We start from the raw sequence: 17157 nt of genomic DNA, 5'->3' as shown, positions 1-17157 counted from the left end.
TGCCATTATTTACACTACTGACAGATGAATCCAAATGTTTGACCTCTGAATTATCGGAATGACTTCTTTCCGGCAACTTTGCTCCATTTGTCCTTTGGAGTATGCTGACAAGCGGGAAGTTTGTGTCTTTCCCCCTTGTATTCTTCCCCCATCTTCCCAAAATGAGAAATACTGAAGTTAATTGTTGCTGACTCCAACAGAAATGAGGAGAAAGTGAGGGCTGCAGATGCTGGAGATCAGAGCTGAAAATGTTTTGTTGGAAAAGCGCAGCAGGTCAGGCAGCATCCAAGGAACAGGACAATCGACGTTTCGGGCACAAGCCCTTCTTCAGGAATGAGGAAAGGGCTTATGCCCGAAACGTCGATTCTCCTGTTCCTTGGATGCTGCCTGACCTGTTGCGCTTTTCCAGCAACACATTTTCAGCTCCAACAGAAATGAACCAACTCAGCATTAACTGGCTTGTTCTGAATGTCTCAGTGCTAACAAAACTGCAAACTTGACCAGTGTAAAGCGGTTACTCCCAGTAACTTCATAGCATGAATTCAATCATACAAATGATGGGCACAGTTTGCAGCTATCATCACCATTCATGAGTATTTGCATGGGAATCAAGTCCCCAATGTAAATTTTCTCATGCTTTCATCTATCAAATGTCATCAGAATATCCAAATTTAATTTGCCATGATGGGGTTGAAGATTCATTCTTCTGCACTCATGGAGAGTGATGACAACACTGGCATGGGTAAGAACACACCCAGAGCATTGTGTGCAATTTTGGACTCCCTATCTAAGGAAAGATTGAACTCAATTCACACACCAGCTGAGGTCACTGTGAAGGTGCCACCTTCTTGACCTCACCCCTTGCCTGAGACATGGTGATCCTTGGGTTAAAACACCATCAATTATCTCTCTCTCTCTCTTTCTAATGAAACAGCAGTCCTATAGTCCTCTGGGACTATAGCAACTTTACCTTTACTCGTGGTGACCAAGTAAGTGTGTGAAACTGGAATGACAGTCAATATGTCTGATTTGTATTTCTCTGGCTTTTCTAATGAGTATCTGTGGAAGAAGATAGGACATAGAGCAAAGAACAGTACAGCACAGGAACAGGCCCTTCAGCCTACCATGTCTGTGCTGACCATGATGCCATTCTAACCTGATCCCATCTGCCTGCACATGGCCCATATCCCTCAATGCTCTGCCTGTCCATGTCTCAGTCTAAATGGCTCTTAACCTTCGCTATTCTTTCTGTTTCTAGCATCTATTCTGACAGTATGTTCCAGGAACTTACTACCCTTTGTAAAAAAACTTTCCTTGCATATCTTCTTTAAACATTCCCCCTCTCACCTTAAGCCAATGCTCCCAGGTATTTGACATTTCCATCCTGGGAAACAGACTCCCACTACCTATCCTATCCATACCTCTCAGAGTTTTATATACTGAAAGAAGGGCTTATGCCCTTCCTGAAGAAGGGCTTATGCCCAAAACATCGATTCTCCTGTTCCCTGGATGCTGCCTGACCTGCTGCGCTGTTCCAGCAACACATTTTCAGCTCTGATCTCCAGCATCTGCAGTCCTCACTTTCTCCTCATAGTTTTATATACATTTATCATGTCGCCCCTCAGCCTCTGATGCTCTAGTGAAAACATTTGAAGTTTGTCCGAACCAGCCTTATAGCTAATAAATTCCAATCTAGGCAACATCCTGGTAAACCTCTTTGCATCTTTTCCAAAACCTCCATATCCTTCCTACAGTGTGGTTACTTGGGAGGCTTTACTATTCTGTGGTGCAAGGGTCAAATAATTGAGACGTGTCGGTGATTTCAAAGAATTATACAGCATGGAGACTTAGGTTGTGCTATTCAATTAGACACGTTGCTCATGAAATTACTCCATTCAAGTGTTAATTCAATTTTCTTTTTGATTGTTACAGTTGAATCTGTTGCTTCCATCCTTTTAGACAGTGCATTCCAGATCATAGCTCTGTATATTTCATTTTTGGGTCTTTTGCCATCTTCAAATCTATTGGGCCTCAAACATTTCCAATCTCTTTTAATGACTTGGATGGAATATAGAAACAAAGATACTTAGACTATAAGAGCAGGACTAGGCTATCTGGTTGTTTGAGCTTGCTCTACTATTCAATATAATCATCCTATTCCACAGTCCCGGTATCAGCTTTGTCCCCATAGTTTTTGATCCTTTTAGTCCTAAGAACTATATCTACGGCTTTCTAAAAACCCTTCAGTGTTGTGGCCTGAACAGTTTCCTGTGGCAGAGAATTCCACAGGTTCACCACTCCCTAGGTGAAAAGAATTCTCCTCATCTCTGTCCTGAAAAGCCTATCCCTTATCCTTATGCTGTGACTTATGGTTCTGGACTCCCTGTCATTGAGAACATCCTTTCTTCATCCATTCTGCCTAATCCTGTTAGAATTTTATCGGCCTCTATGAGATTCCCTTTCATTCTTCTAAACACCAGTGAACATAGCCCTAATCAATTCAATTTTTCCCACATGTCAGCCCAGTCATCCCAAGAATCAGTTTTACTCAGGTTTTCGGTTGGTCCTGTTTCAAATTGGTTTCTTTAGTTGGAGAGTAGGTACATACAGTTGCATTTTCTAGTGGTTTCAACTGATTTTTCCTTCCGAGAGGCGATAGAAGTATTAAGAATCAATGATGTAATGTGGAGAACAGCTCCATGTGGGCCTGAAAAGAAAGGGGTCGCCATAGCAATTGGAGTATTCCTTCATCACAATCCAGTAACTTTCACAGTCACAGAACTGTCAACACTCAGCAGGCATGGCAGCATCAGAGAGAGCAGCCCAATTAATATTTCAGGTACAGACCCTTTATCAAAACTTGAAACAGGGTCTCCTGCTGAAACATTAACTGGTTCCTTTTCTCCACAGACATTACTGAGTGTTTGCAACATTCTCTCATTCTGATTTTCAGCGTCTGAAGTTGTGTGTGAGGCATTATAGTCTTTATTTTAGTACCATCCTTCCAAATTGCCAGATTTATTAAATGCAATGTTGTAACCTTGTTGTGGTCAGATTTGAAATCATGATCTTTAGTATAAGCATAGGACCTTAACTGCAGCGCTACTTAATCTCCATCTTTAAATCACCTGATTTATCTTTTAATGTCTGAAGTAAAGTGTATTTTAAATCACTTGGAATTCAAAACCAGCACAAGCTGAACCAGGGAAAGGTTTAAAAATTATTTTGAAGTCATATCAATACTTTGGAACTGATTAGTGAAAGGAGTATGGAGATGAATTAATATGTAAATATCTCTAGATTTATAATATTTAAAAAGTGAGATATTACAGGAATACCTATCATTTGTGGCACATCCTCATTTCATCTACATACTTACACATTGAAATCTTTAAAGCTAATTTTTCAGTCAGGCATAATATATCAGACATAACAGATTCTGCTCCACATAATATAGTAATTACTGCATTAATATGCATTGATCCATTCAGGTAGTTAATGTACTTGAAATCCAATCCTTAAAGATATTTCTTAATCACTGAAATGATAAACTACATATCATCAGATATATAATATTTAAGTGGTCAATTTGGTCTGAAAAATCATTGAAGTCTGCAGTTTAATGTTTTTTTGGCTTAACCAGTGATTGCGTTAAAATTTCACACTCTGAAAATACTCAAAAGGAAAGATTGCCCACACAACAAGTGATGCGTCTTTTGCCATCTTCAAATCTGTTGGTTGTTTAACAAAAACTGAACTACTGAGTGATGCTATTTGAGAAGTAATGCAGCTCTGACTCACTGGTTTATCACAATGTGAGCCTCCAGATTCTGGTGGGTAACTCAATTATGAGGTCTGGTACAATGATGAATTAAGCAAGATTGTATAAGATATTTTAAATTAAAAGCTGGAGACTGCGTAGTAACCTTGATTTGTTGCAGTTCACATTGCCATAAGGTTGGTGCCTTGTCTATGTTATCAGGTTAGGCGTCACAAGTAGTGGCTGAACTAAAGATCAATTTATTGATGTCCATTGGCAAAATGTACATTCCATATTGTATAAACAATTATTGAAATGTTGGATAAGGATAGCAGCATGTTTGTACTGTCAATAAATTAGGAGTCGGGAGCATAATATTTCAGCAACACAAGCTCAAATCCCACTTCACAATTGATGGAATTTAGGTCTCGGTAATAAATCTGGAATAATTATAGTGGTGACCTTGAAACGACCAGATTGTTGTAAATACCAAATGCCTGTTAGGGAAGGAAATCTGCCATCCTTACCCAGTCTGCCTTAAATGTGACTCCAGGTCCACGGGAACGTGGTTGACTCTTAACCACAAGCCACAAAACAATTGAAAGTCCTGAACCAACTCAGATATTGGAAATGATAAGGGCAAACACATCCCAGTTGATGGTGCAAAGCTATCCCCACTAAAACCTGGGAAGTTGTGCCAAAATTGGGAAGGTTGTCTCACAGACTAGTCAAACAACCACTCAACATTGTCAGACCCATTAAAGTATATACTATAGCCAATTTCTCAGACTTCTTCACCTCCATTCTTGGTTATGAACTGTTCCACTAAATGTGAAGACCAGGTCCTCCAAATGTGGCAGCACAGTGGTATACATTCTAGATGAAATGATCTGGGGAGTAGTCAACATTGACTCTGGACCACATGAAGATGAATGCCAATCACTATTTTTGCCAGCGGTGCCCATATCCCATGAAAGAATAAAAATGGCTTCAAACATTAGATATCCTACTGAAAATTTAATAATCATAACTCTAATGGAAACACAAGCAAAATAAGAGCTTTTAAGTTTAGCGTCACATCTACATATAGAATTGTAGAGTTTCATAGCAAAGGAGATGATCCAATTCTTCCATTTACAGAAAGAATCAAGGACTCGGCTCATTTCCCTTACACATAACAGTTTTGCAACTATTTATTCACTTGCCTTTTAAATAATGTTATGGATTCTGCTTCCACCATATTTCCAGGTAATCCATCCTAAGGGTGCTGCATGTATAGGAAACTACGCTTCTAAATTATCATTTCAATCTTTTTGTGACGGTCTTAAACTCCTGTAAGGGTGGTGTAAGCAGATTCAGCAGTAACTTTCAAAAATGAATTGTAAAGGAAAGATGGGCCATATGACCAAGAATAAGGAACTAATTGTATTGATCTTCCGAAGAACTGGCACAAGTATCATAGTCTGAATGGCATCCTTCTATTCTGTATGTTTCTAGTTGTCAATTCATTGACCAGTGGGGATCATTTTTCACATTTATTTCATCAAATCCCCACATAATTTTGAACTGCTTTCCTCTTAACCTTTGTCCTAATGAAAAATGTCTGTTCCTCGAGTCTCCTCGTGGCTAAAGCCTCTTATCTCATAAATTGCATGTCATATTTAATTTTGGGCATCAGAAAAAGTGTACTACATCAGTGATGTTCAAAGGCAATTTTTACTCCTTAGTATTATGTAAATTATGAAATGTTTTGTTCTTCCTCTGAGCTTCTCCAATTCTACATTCCAACATTCAGAATTAGGGATTAACAGAAAATACTTGCAGATGTCATGCAAGAGAGGTGGATGTTTTGCCAACCTTTCAATGTCCCAGTGGAATTCAAGGATTGCTTTTGTTTTGTGGGCTATTTCTGCCCTATTTTGTTTCTGACCCCAGGGGATGTCTCGATGTATTTTTCCAGATGATGGACTCTGGCAAAGCAAATTAATTCTGCGGCAATTTTTTTCAGCAAACTATTTTCTTCAACTTGCAAGTGCCATGAAGGCAACCTGGGACTCGAGGGTGTGATATTTCTAAAGCAGATTAGGCGCTTTCAACAGTGTAGCCATCTGTTATAGATTTTAGGAATGGCAGGTTAACCTTTTACTTTGTTGTACATATCAGCCCTGAGTTAAAATGTCATGGGTTTAAGCAATGGGCTGATAGAATGCAATCTATGCTGGTGCTTAAGTACAGAGTTGAGAGTGTGTTGCTGGAAAAGCACAACAGGTTAGGCAGCATCTGAGGAGCAGGACAATCCACGTTTCAGGCCTAAGCCCTTTCCTGATGAAGGGCTTATTCCCGAAACGTCAATTCTCCTGCTCCTCAGATGCTGCCTGACCTGCTGTGCTTTTACAGCAACACACTCTCGACTCTGATCTCCAGCATCTGCAGTCCTCACTTTCTCCTGGTGCTTAAGTACAGCATGTTTTAGGTGATATCTTTAGGATGACACTTCAGGATTTCTTTTGATTATTTTGCCACAAAAATAGCTTGGAAAACATAAGTTACATGTTTTGTTTTTAAAACAAAAATGTAATCTTGCAAGTTAAGAAGATACTAAGGTTTTAGCTGATTAAAATTCAAAAGTTAGCATAGGAACGGGAGTAGGCCATTAAGTCCATCAGTCTGCTTCACCATTTAATTTGACCTTGGACTGATCGGTATCTCCATTCCAACTACACATCTTGGTTCCCAACCACCAAGGCCCTTTCCAAACAACAGTCATTTTCAGTTTTGTAATTTTTATTGCTCCTAGTCACAGCAATTGTTTTGGAGGCAAGAGTTCACCACCCTTTGTATCTTCTGCGATATCACTGAAACAACCTAGATTTTATTTTTAACTTAATGCTGTCTTGTTGTGTATTCAATTGCTAAAGGAAATAATTTCTGTCTATCTATTCTATCAACTCCTTTGATCATATTCAAGGAAATAAAGCTTAGTCTATGCAGCTAGTCGTTATTATTTAACCCTGACAACATTCCTGTGAACTTGAATTACACCCACTCCATCGGCAAGGTGTCCTTATTGGGGTGCTGTGTCCAGTTCTGAATGTCATACTTCAGATTGTGTCTAAATACAGCACCTTTCCAGCATTTAATTAATTTTCATCTCTTTGTATTCCAGCCCTCTTGAAATACGTTATTGCTCTGTTAATCTTTGAAAACTAAATTGTTGTGACTGTCAATTTTTAGTGATTTCTATATTCGAACTCTGAAATTTCTCCACAGTTGCTCAGTAGCTAGATTTTCACAATTTTGAAAGAATTTAATACATCTAGAACATTCCAGTGCAGTACAGGCCTTTGGCCCTCGATGTTGCGCTGACCTGTGGAACCAATCTGAAGCACATCTAACCTACACTAGTCCATATCATCCATATGCCTATCCAACCACCATTTAAATGCCCTTAAAGTTGGTGAGTCTACTCCAGTTGCAGGCAGTGCATTCCACGCCCCTACTACTCTCTGAGTAAAGAAACTACCTCTGACATCTGTCCTGTATCTATTACCCCTCAATTTAAAGCTATGTCCCCTCGTGCTAGCTATCACCATCTGAGGAAAAAGGCTCTCACTGTCCACCCTATCTAACCCTCTGATTATCTTATATGTCTCGATTAAGTCACCTCTGAACCTTCTTCTCTCTAATGAAAACAGCCTCAAGTCCCTCAGCCTTTCCTCATCAGACCTTCCCTCCATACCAGGCAACATCCTCGTAAATCTCCTCTGAACCCTTTCCAAAGCTTCCACATCCTTCCTATAATGTGGTGACCAGAACTGTATGCAATACTCCAAATGCGGCCGCACAGAGTTTTGTACAGTTTTGACCTTGTGGCCCTGAAGCTCAAGCCCTCTACCAATAAAACCTAACAAACAATATGCCTCCTTAACAACCCTTTCAACCTGGTGGCAACTTTCAAGGATCTATGTACATGGACACCGAGATCTCTCTGTTCATCCACACTACCAAGAATCTTATCATTAGCCCAGTACTCTTTATTCCTGTTGCTCCTTCCAAAGTGAATCACCTCACACTGTTCCACATTAAACTCCATTTGCCACCTCCCAGCCCAGCTCTGCAGCTAATCTATGTCCCTCTGTAACCTGCAACATCTTTCGGCACCATCCACAACTCCACTGACCTTAGTATCATCCGCAATTTTACTAACCCATCCTTCTATGCCCTCCTCCAGGTCATTTACATAAATGACCCAAAACAGATCCTTGCAGTACACCGCTAGTTACTGAACTCCAGGATGAACATTTACCATCAACCATCACCCTCTGTCTTCTTTAGCTAGCCAATTTCTGATCCAAACTGCTAAATCACCTGCAATCCCATGCCTCCATATTTTGTGCAGTAGCCTACCACGGGGAACCTTATCAAATGCCTTACTGAAATCCATATACACCACATCAACCGCTTTACCCTCATCCACCTGTTTGGTCACCATCTCAAAGAACTCAATAAGGTTGTGAGGCACGACCTACCTTTCACAAAACCGTGTTGACTACCTCCTATCAACTTATTCCTCTCTAGATGATTATAAATCTTATCTCTTACAACCTTTTCTAACACTTTAACCACAACCAAGATAAGGGTCACTGGTCTATAGGGTTGTCTTGACCCCCTTCTTAAACAAGGGGACAATATTTGCTATCTTCCAGACTTCTGACACTATTCCTGTAGACAATGATGACATAAAGATCAAAGCCAAAGGCTCTACAGTCTCCTCTCTGGCTTCCCAGAAATCCTAGGATAAATCCCATTTGGCCCAGGGGATTTATCTTTTTTCACACTTTTCAGAATTGCTAACATCTCTTCCTTGTGAACCTCATTCCCATCTAGGCTGGTAGTCTGTATCTCAATATTTTCATCAATAACATTGTTGTTTTCCAGTGTGAATACTGACGAAAAATAAAGAAAGTTTATATCTAAAGAATCTATGTTGTTCATCTTAGAACACGGTGGCACAGTGGTTAGCACTGCTGCCTCACAGCGCCAGAGACCCGGGTTCAACTCCCGCCTCAGGCGACTCTCTGTGTGGAGTTTGCACATTCTCCCCGTGTCTGCGTGGGTTTCCTCCGGGTGCTCCGGTTTCCTCCCACAGTCCAAAAATGTGCAGGTTAGGTGAATTGACCATGCTAAATTGCCCATAGTGTTAGGTGAAGGGGTAAACGTAGGAGTATTGGTCTGGGTGGTATATGCTTCGGCGGGTCGGTGTGGACTTGTTGGTCCGAAGGGCCTGTTTCCACACTGTAAGTAATCTAATCTAATCTAAAAAAAAGGCTACAGGTAGATTTACTGGAGGTTCTCAAAATCATGAAAGGTTTTAAAAAAGTCTTGTTTCCAAGATTGTTAGTAACTAGAGGACACAGATTCAATATAATTTGATTCATGTAGGATGACAAGCTCATTAAGAAGAAACTTACATAATTTATTATTTTGCATTATTCTGCAAAGGTAAGTTGTCCTGATCGAAATAAATTTATTGAATCATAACTATTGTTCTGTGAAGTTGTACATTGTGAAAAAAGTACGGTTTAACAATTTAAATCTAGCCTCATCTTTCTCAAGATGTTTTGAGATGAGTGAAGAATTGTATGTGTAATATCCACAAAATACAATGGAATCATTGGATGCCATTGTTATGCCTCAAAGTTGTGCCATTGTATCGATCAATATTGGATCATGTGAATACACCCCCACATACAGGGCACTCAGACCACTTCCAGGAGTGATTTTCATTGTTGTAGCCAGAAAAATATCTAAATCCAGATCTTCAAGTTCAGCAATCTGAAACTGCTGGCTATTCACAAGAATTTTAAAGATTCAAATGTGCAGTTCAAGAACAGGGAATTCTCCAGTACAGTAACCTGGACAACATTTATCCATCAGCTAAACAGGTTTAACTGATCTTTTACCTCACTGCCAGTGTGCAAACTGGCTGTTGAATTTGCCTACAAAACCAATGTTGCAAATGTTGATACTCAATAAATGCAACAACTAGCCACGAAGCACCAGTCTGTCCTGAGGAATTGACAAGTGCTATATAAATGTTTCTTCTTTTTATTTTGCTACAAGATTAAAATTCTATTCTTTAGCAATGAGGAGGGCAACTAAAGCAATAGGTACCCTAAATTTCAGCTTTTAATTGTACCAGCATGCTGAGCCCTTTTTGGTGGCTTAACGAGTCTTTCATATATTCTCATATACTGATGTTTTGTGATTCTGCGTTCAACATCATCATTTGCTTTCTGAAACCCAATGCTCCTGTGTATTGATATGCACATAGTTGCATGAGCTCCCTTGCCTTTCTGAAAACTAGGGCTGAATTTTACTAGAATTTGCCTGTCAATTTTGGTATGTTTCATGGCGGATTTCTTTCAATTTTCCTCATTGGTTATATGTTTTCCCATTCTCCCACACATTGGAGAAACACTAGATGTTGACAAGTCCTGACGTGAAAGTCACAGCAGGTTTTAGGCACCTCCAGCTCACTGTGTTCTCCTCTGGGCCTCTACCTTGGACAGTAGACACCAACATCTCAGGGCATGCTCCATATGCAGTGACTGCCCACTCATCCATCAGGACATCCAGGACCTTGTTGTCACAAGGTGAATCTAATTTGCCTTTGTCCACCTTGACTGGGACGATTCACTGAAACCTTGCAAGGAAACTCCACACTGACAGTACTTGACGTGGTGTACAATTGTGTTTTAAAAATGTGTCAATGACAGGAATCCCAGGAGTCCCAGCAACGGCGTGTATTTACGTCTTGCTAAGTGGAAGGTAACACAAATAAAATGATGTAGTGGTGTGATGCTTAGCCAATAAGGTGAGTTGTGGAGAATGGTGTGAGGAAACTCATTATCATTCATGGAAACCCACCAAGAAACTCACCAAAATTGACATTTTGCAACACTCTGCTACCTCAAGGCAATGGCGCAGTACCACCAAAATTGCCTGTGCAAGTTCCTGTGAATCCACTGGAAAGAAAGATGCACCACCACCAAAGTCCTTGACCAGGCCAACATCCCCAGCATCGAGGCACTGATCACTCCTGATTGGCTCCGATTGGCTGGATATGTTGCCTGCGTGACTGATACGAGACTGCTCAAGCAGCTGCTCTACTCTCAGCTCCGAAACAGTATCTGAGCCCCATGGATAGAAGAAGCACCTTCAAGGCCTCACTGGCAAAGTGTGACATTCTCACAGACACTTGGGAATTGCTGGCCCAAGACCATCCAAAGTGGTGGAGAGCATCTGAGAAGGTGTCAAGCACCTTGAGACTTGCCATCGGGAAAATAAGGACAGGAAAACAGCGACAGGATTACACTGCCACATCAATGCCCCACCCACTCATTCCCATGCCCACCATCTACCACAAAGGTAACAGAACCTGTGGTAGCCGTATCGGCCTGTACAGCCCCCTACAGACTCACCCTGAGAGTGGAAGAGAGTCATCCTTGTCTGTGAGGAACCACCAATGATGACAGCCTGTTAAAATTCAGCCTTTGGTCACAGAATTGGACTTGTCTTTTCTCGACATTGAGAATCTCATCACAGCCAAATTCACCATGTTTTACCAACTGAGTCATCAATGCTCATGTCATTCAGAGGCTGGGAAGATTCCAACCCTAATTACCTTATTTGGGAAACTGGAAATGCTTGTGGAATGATGGTCATGGATGAGGATGTATGTTGATTCAAATTACATGAAAGAGTTTGTTGAACATTGTTTAACTTTAGGTTATCTTCCTGCACATTGCCACTGAAAATTGCAACCGGACATTTTTCATTTGATTGTCTTCCTAATTATGAATTTCATTAGCTCTTAACCACACCAGTGGAAACTATTTCCATCTGTCATTGAATTTGCAACGATTGTGGCATATCTGATATATCATGGGTTAGTTATGAGTATCTAAAGGATATACTTTTAAGATCATAACTAAAAGAAAAACAAGTGGGATTTAAAAAACATAAATGGAGAGTTTAGAAAAAAGGAAAAGCAGAGAAACAAAATCCTTTTTAAAAGAGCAGTAGATAAACATTTGAAAATATTTTTTGTAAAGGGTTTAGGGAGGGGCGGAAGGAATGAGACCATAAGTAACAAAGGAAAGTACTGGAATCAATTATTAAGGAAGTAATAGGTGAACATTTGGAAAATCGCAATCTTATCAACCACAGTCAGCATGGCTCCATGAAAGAGAAAGGGGTCTGACTAATTTATTAGAGTTTTTCAAGGAAGTCTCAACCAGAGTGAATAGAGGAGAAAAGTAAATGTGTGTAACTGGATTTCCAGAAAGTCTTTGACTAAATGCCCCACAAAAGATTAAGTACACAATGCTGGAGGCAGTATATTGGCATGGATAGAGAATTGGCGAACAGGCAGGAAACAGAAAGTAGGGATAATGGGTTCTTTTTCAGGAAGATTCAATAGAATTTATAATGAGGAATAGAGAAATGATAACTTTCAACCTGTTCCGCTGAGGGAAAAATGAGAAATCTTCATAATTTGAAATCTAAAGGACTAGAGAGACAAGGAATGGAAGAAAATTAGTATTAGTAAGAAAGGTATGTTGGAAAATTAATGAGACTGAAAGTCATTAAGTTCCCAGGACCTGATATTCTGCATCCCAGAGTGGTGAAAGAGATGGAGTTAACCATGGAGATAATGGATGCATTGGTTATTGTCTTCCAGAGCTCTGTGTATTCTGTAATGCTTCCTGCAAAAAGGTAGCGAATGTCACTTCCGATTTAAGAATGGAGGGAGACAGAAAATGGGGAATTACAGTCTTGTTGGTTTTACATCAGTAAAATATCAGAATCTATATAAATAGATACTTGGATAATGATAGTCTGATTGAACACCTTCAGCATGGGAAATCGCATTTGACAAACCTGTAGCAGACTACTGAGGATATTGTTTACTGAATTGATAAAATAAAATTGATGGATGTAGAATACTTGGTTTTCAGAAAATTTTTGATCAAGACCCCACAGGATGTCAGTTGGCAAAATTAAAAGACATGGGGTGAGAGGTCATATACTGGCATGAATTAGGATTGACTAACAGGAAGAAAACAATGTAGAAATAAAAAGATAATTTTCACTTTGACAGACTGTGACGAGTGGGATACCACAAGGATCCATACCTGGACTTAAGCTTTTGACAATATGTATCAGTAATTTGGGTGTCAGGATCATATTTCCATGTTTGCAACTGACACAAAGGTAGGTGGAAATATGTGCTGTGAGGAGCATGCAGAGTGGCTTTGAAAAGGTTTAGACAGAGTTAATGAGTGTGCAAGACAACGTGCAAAAAATATGAGATTTTCCACTTTGGTATGAAGGGTGCAGTGTATTTCTTAAAGGTAGGAAATTAAAATGTATAAATATACAAAGAGCTCTTGGATGTCCTCACTGATATTTCTCTGAAGGCAAACCTGCAAGGTTTAATCATGCAAAACATGCGAGTTAAGAAGACAAATGGTGCTTTAGTCAGGGGTAAATATAGCGTAGAGGAATGGGTTTGGATGGGTTCCTCTTCGGAGGGGTGGTGTGGACTTGTTGGTCAGAATGACCTGTTTCCACACGGTAGAGAATCTAATCTAATCCCGCCCTCTTTCCCTCTCCCTCTCCACACATTTTCCCTGGAGTTCTACACAGGGGTGAACCCTCAACCCCCCCTTCCCCAAATAATCTCTCCAACCTTGTCGCGCACAGGGCAGAGATGGACGTGTCAAAAAGTTGTGTGTGTGGCTGTGTGTGTGTGTGTGTATGTGGGTGTGTGGGTGCGTGTGTGTGTGTGTATGTGTGGGTGTGCGCTATTTGGAGACTCACCCCCCAAAAGGTAGCAGCAGCAGCAGTCTTGTTGTTGGTGTCCAGTCTGGCTGTCACGGAGAGGGGGCGGGGATGCATGGGGTCAGGTGGGAGGGGGGTGTTGGACAGGGTTGGGGGGTGTGGACGGGGTGGTGTTGGACAGGGTTGGGGGTGTGGACGGCGGTGGTGTTGGACAGGGTTGGGGGTGTGGACGGGGGTGGTGTTGGACAGGGTTGGGGGTGTGGACGGGGTGTGGTGTTGGACAGGGTTGGGGGGTGTGGACGGGGGTGGTGTTGGACAGGGTTGGGGGGTGTGGACAGGGGTGGTGTTGGACAGGGTTGGGGGGTGAGGACGGGGGTGGTGTTGGACAGGGTTGGAGGGTGTGGACGGGGGTGGTGTTGGACGGGATTGGGGATGGGTGAGAGGGCGGATGGGGGCGGTGTGGGATAGGGTTGGGGGGTGGGTGCAGGGTGATGTTGGATGGGTTTGGGGGGGCGGTCGAGGGCAGAGCTCATGCGAGGTGTGCTGCTGCTTTCCTGTCTCCTGAATGGGGAGCAGACTTAACAGAAAACTCTGAGCCCCAGAGGAAAGGCATTTAATCAATTAACCGAATAATTAATTATCCATACGAAATAGTGCTCGCCCATCGTGTTTGGATAATCGAAGTTCCTCTGTTTTTACCTAAGCCTGGGGTTAGGATGGAGGTGTAGTTGGCAAAATGCAGTGACATCAGTAGGCCATGCTCTAACAAGATGGGGACAAGTCGATCCTGAGAAAAGTCTAAGGAAGTGTTCAGTCTCAGAGAAGAGGTGAAGGGGATCAATTCGGGGTCATGTGTTGATCACAGCAAGTGGGAATGCAGAAACTATTGTGTTATAAGATCATCTGCGCCTTTTTAATGTTTTAATCAAATGCGTTATGACACATCTCCAGTGTAGGTAGGACATGAACCCAGGACGTCTGGCCAGAAATAGGGACACTGCCACTGCGCATCAACAGCAATTATTTTTAATCAACCTGTTCAGACACATTATTACATGGGGGAGGTGGTAGCAGAGTGGTAATATCACTCGACTAGTGTTCTGGAAAGTCGACATTTTGAGCATAAGCTTTCCATCAGGAATGATGAAGAGCATATACTCAAAACGTCGATTCTCCTGCTCCTCAGATGCTGCCTGACTGGCCTTTTCAATGCAACACTTTTTGAGTCTGATCTCCAGCATCTGCAGTCTCCACTTTCTCCTCATATTCTGGAACCCTAGACAAAACTTTTGGGCCTGTGTTAAAAACTCATCAAAGCAGTTGGTAAAAATTGAATTCAATAAAATGCAACCATTGTTACAAAAACCCATCTGAATCACTAATGTCCTTTTGGGAATAAAATCTATCATCCTCGTCTGGCTCCAGAGCCACTGCAATGTGGTTGACTCTGAACCATTCAACTGGACTATCAGGGACGGAAGGATGGGCAAGAAATACTGGCCTAGTCTGTGGCAATTATATTCCGTGAATGCACCTCTGGGGCAGTACAAAGTTAAAAATCACACAACACCAGGTTATAGTCCAACAGGTTTATTTGGAAGCACTAGTTTTCAGAGTGCTGCTCCTTCACCTGATGATTGTAGTGAATAAGATTGTAAGACACAGAATTGATAGCAAAAGTTTCCAGTGTGATGTAACTGCGTCTTCAAATCACCTCTGGGGTAGGTGGTCCTCCGCCCTTGAGCCCCGCCCCTCCAACCGCCACCAGGACAGAACCCCACTGGTCCTCACCTACCACCCCACCAATCTCCATGTACAGCGCATCATCCGCCGTCACTTCCGCCACCTCCAAACAGACCCCAGCACCAAGGATATATTTCCCTCCCCTCCCCTATCAGCTTTCCGTAGAGACCACTCCCTCCGCGACTCCCTTGTCAGATCCACACCCCCCACCGACCCAACCTCCACTCCCGGCACCTTCCCTTGCAACCACAGGAGGTGCAACACTTGCGCCCACACCTCCCCCCTCACTTCTCTCCAAGGCCCCAAAAGAAAATTCCATATCCGCCACAGATTCACCTGCACCTCCAACCACATCATCTACTGCATCCGCTGCAGCCGGTGTGGCCTCCTCTATATTGGGGAGACAGGCCGCCTACTTGCGGAGCGATTCAGAGAGCACCTCTGGGCCACCCGGACGAACCAACCCAACCACCCTGTAGCACAGCATTTCAACTCCCCCTCCCACTCCACCGAGGATATGCAGGTCATTGGACTCATCCACCGCCAAACCACAACAAAGCGACAGTCGGAGGAGGAGCGTCTTATCTTCCGACTGGGAACCCTCCAACCACAGGGGATGAACTTGGACTTCACCAGTTTCTTCATCCCCCCTCCCCCCACCTTGTCTCAGCCGAATCCCTCCAGCCCGGCACCGCCTTCCTGACCTGCAGTCTTCTTCTTGACCTCTCCGCCTCCATCCTACTCCGACCTATCACCCTCACCTTGACCTCTTTCCACCTATCACATTTCCAACGCCCCTCCTCCAAGTCCCTCCTCCCTACCTTTTATCTTCTCCTGCTGAACACTCTCTGCTCATTCCTGAAGAAGGGCCTGTGCCCGAAACGTCGAATCTCCTGTTCCCTGGATGCTGCCTGACCTGCTGTGCTGTTCCAGCAATAAAGTTTCAACTTTGATCTTGAGCATCTGCAGACCTCACTTTCTCCTCGGACCTGAATCTGGACATTGTGGCAAGGACATTACCACAAGACCCTCTGAGCCTTCTTTACACTGCTGAGTCCACTGGCCTATTTGATTCTCAGAGGTAGAACATAAATTATTACTGAATCTTAACATGAAGAGGCACTGGCCTTAACTACAACATGTATCTTTTTGAAAGATGGGTCCAAGTTACACTGACTAATTAGGCATAATGACAAAGACATCAGGAGCTGGTGATGGATTGTCTGTCCTCATGGAACCTGATGCTAGACTACGTTTACTCCATTCAGACCCTGAGTAACATCATCAGATTGGGTGGAGCTTAACAAAACTTCAACATCAGCTCTTTCAGAGCCATTACCTTATACAACGTAGAGAATGAGTGATACATGGGACTGGCTCTAATCAAACAAATATGGATCGATTTCTGTGCCTAATTGTTATATTTTGAGACAATAAACTCTTTCCACTTCAATTTGACTTTGCCATAACCAAGGATTCCGCGTTTGACTGCAGTGCATTATATGTTCGGCCCAGCGAAGATGAATGAACTGGGAACTGACTAGAAACATTCCTGGCTGTAAGCTTCAGTTAGGCATTGCTTTCACCTAAAGATTCACTGAAGTTAACCAACAACAATTTAGATTTCTACAATACTTTAACATAATAAAACATGCTCCACAGAAGCTTTATAAATTATAAACCAAACCTTCATAGTAGTTACATTATTAGGGAAGATTTCTGTCATTTTATAATCAGTTCTAGTGCCAGGATTACACAGAATTGACACCCTCCCCAATGTCTTCTCCATTTGATAATTTAAAGAG

Source organism: Chiloscyllium plagiosum, unplaced genomic scaffold (assembly GCF_037043375.1).
Source record: "Chiloscyllium plagiosum isolate Xiang-an unplaced genomic scaffold, Cpla_swu_hap1 HiC_scaffold_34, whole genome shotgun sequence".
In the NCBI taxonomy this organism is placed as follows: Eukaryota; Metazoa; Chordata; class Chondrichthyes; order Orectolobiformes; family Hemiscylliidae; genus Chiloscyllium; species Chiloscyllium plagiosum.
The sequence above is the reverse complement of the archived record's forward strand: the minus strand, read 5'-3'. Positions refer to the sequence as shown.